The 2,418-nt window shown below is 35.1% G+C and overlaps 1 long non-coding RNA gene across 1 annotated transcript; it reads left to right on the forward strand.

Moving 5' to 3' along the window:
* Nucleotides 455-2,159, forward strand: LOC109723866. The gene is made up of 4 exons (XR_002219755.1): nt 455-603; nt 1,445-1,467; nt 1,586-1,763; nt 1,839-2,159. It is a non-coding gene; the product is annotated as an uncharacterized LOC109723866 (long non-coding RNA).

Below are 2,418 nucleotides of genomic sequence, written 5' to 3' on the forward strand. Positions count from 1 at the left end.
CTTCTACGAACAGGACGGTAAGTGAGAACTAAAGATATAAATAAAATGTAACCAATTTCAAATTTATCCCGATCTGCCTAGGAAATAGAGCGGGAGACGGGAGACTTTTTTTTTCTTAAAATTCTTCTCGATCTGCTAAAATTTTGCTTCTGTTTCAATCAGTTTTGAATAAAAACGATAAGTGGAGGCAAAAAAAAAAAAAAATAATCTATTCTGAATTCGTCCTGACCGATAAGAATGGGGTGGAATATAAGGGACCCCTCCTAAGTCCCACATCTGGATCCGCCCCGTTTGCATCCTTAGTCTAAGGTACTTTCGGGTTCGGGTCAGATCATGATCCGACCGGTCTAAATTGCGTCCGACCGGTCTAAATTGGGTTCTCTTTCCGACCCTTTCTCTCATTCTCGGAAAACAATATTAACGGTTGAGATGAAACGAAACGGACGGCCGAGATTTGATCCTGTCAAAACAATCGGATCACTATTTCTTCGATATCCTCTCTCCTTTTACCCGTCCCTTCTCTCTCTCCCTCCGGAGACTTTTTAGGGTTTCGTTCCCGTTCGTCGTGACCCTTCGCCCTCCTCCTCTCCCCGATCCCAAGAGGTGAGCTCCCGCTCTAGCGGTAGAACATGGGGTTAGGGTTTCTCTCCGTAACTGTTTACTTGGTTCAATTCGATTCGTATCTCAATGGATTTGCTTCTCTTCTTTGTATTTTAAATTTGTAGTAGTTAAAACGGCTTTCGTTTGAGATCTGTTGATGATGTTCCCATCTGGGAAAGGAGTAACGATTTGATAGTAATTTTGCTAGAATTCGTTGGATTGAACTCAACTTTGTTCTAAATTATGATCAAATTGTTATCGTACTCCACTTAGATTGTATACGGTGCAACCTATTCAATTTGTGGCTTTTGTTGGCCACAGAGAGAATATAGGAATTGAGTTTACAGTGTTAACATTAGCGTAGGATGAACGGATCATCTTGGTTTTTATGTCTCTGTTACTGTATGAATTATGTGGCTAATTAGCTTTTGAATCATGGTATATACCCAACGAAATGAGTTGGGTATAATCGAGTAACGGCCGGTATTATTACATCAATTACTTGGCTAATGGTGTGGAGTACGAGTGTTGAGATGTTCTATCATCAATTAACAATGACCAAGTTTGCGGAGCTGATGTATGTATGTTGCTAAGATAAGATGGAACTAAATGTATGGAATCTGATTCTTTTAAGTTGCTCTTTGTTTATTATTGAATTCTCACTCATATTACCTGCATTGACTAATTAAATATTTTCTCATTACTTAATCGACATAGTAATGCTTTGAATCAATGAATTTAAATTCTTCTGCATTAAATATTAGCTGAGTGTATGTTTGTTAGCTGCCATTTTCTGCTCAATGAAGAATTTCTGATATTTTGCTTTTGGTGTTTTCTTTTTTAGATGTCACAAACAAAAGAAGTGAGGTTAGTTTTTCTTTTCAGTGCAATTTATGTTAGTTCTAAATCTCACTGCTACCATATGATTAACTAAATATGTTTTCTCCTTCTTCTTCTTCTTCTTTCTTTTTTTTTTTTTTACAAGGTATACCTCTCAATCTATAACACCTCCTCCGAGGGGGCGCAGTAGATCAAGGTCGTCATCAAGGTCAAGAGGCAGGAGTCGTTCTAGGCATGTGGACTTGTTTTGATGTTTATTCGTCCCAAATATATGCGAAATTAATATCAGTCATTCGCTTCAATCTTAAACTGATTTATGCAAGGTTCTGTCAAGGTCTGTTGGCTCACTACCAATTTTAGTTTTTCTGGTGATAATGGGAGTTGCTCTTGTGCTACAGGAGCCAGGATTCAAGAAACCCCGGTAACAACTTGTATGTCACAGGATTGTCCACACGAGTTACTAGCAGTGATCTTGAGAAGTATTTTAGCAAAGAAGGGAGGGTATGGAATTCTAGTTTGTATTGTTATTATGTAATTCCTGGAATTGGTAATTACTTTTGCGGGTAGATTCTGTTTTAAGGCTTTGGTAGTGTTGTCTTACTATAGTAATCAGGAGTGTGCTGTGTGCAGCTGTTAATATCATCTGGTGCTGCTCAATGTTTTAATAAATTGAAAGTCTTTGGAGTATTCCAACTTTGTAGAAGTTTAGTTTCTATTTACCAATCTGCTGTGAACTAATTCTTTAAAATAACTCATCTATTTTTAATGTTTTAATATTGTAACATGAAATAATTCTTTTTCTTTGGAGTCCTACTACTAGTGTGTTTTATATATTTAAATATTAATATTTTATTTTAAATTTCATAATATTTAATATTTTTAAATTTATTTTAATTTTAAATTTTAATTTCAAATTCACTTTAAATTAAAAAAAAAAAAAAAAAAAAAAAAAAAAAAAAAAAAAAAAAAAAATATTTT

This window comes from Ananas comosus, linkage group 18 (genome assembly GCF_001540865.1).
Source record: "Ananas comosus cultivar F153 linkage group 18, ASM154086v1, whole genome shotgun sequence".
Classification (NCBI taxonomy): domain Eukaryota; kingdom Viridiplantae; phylum Streptophyta; class Magnoliopsida; order Poales; family Bromeliaceae; genus Ananas; species Ananas comosus.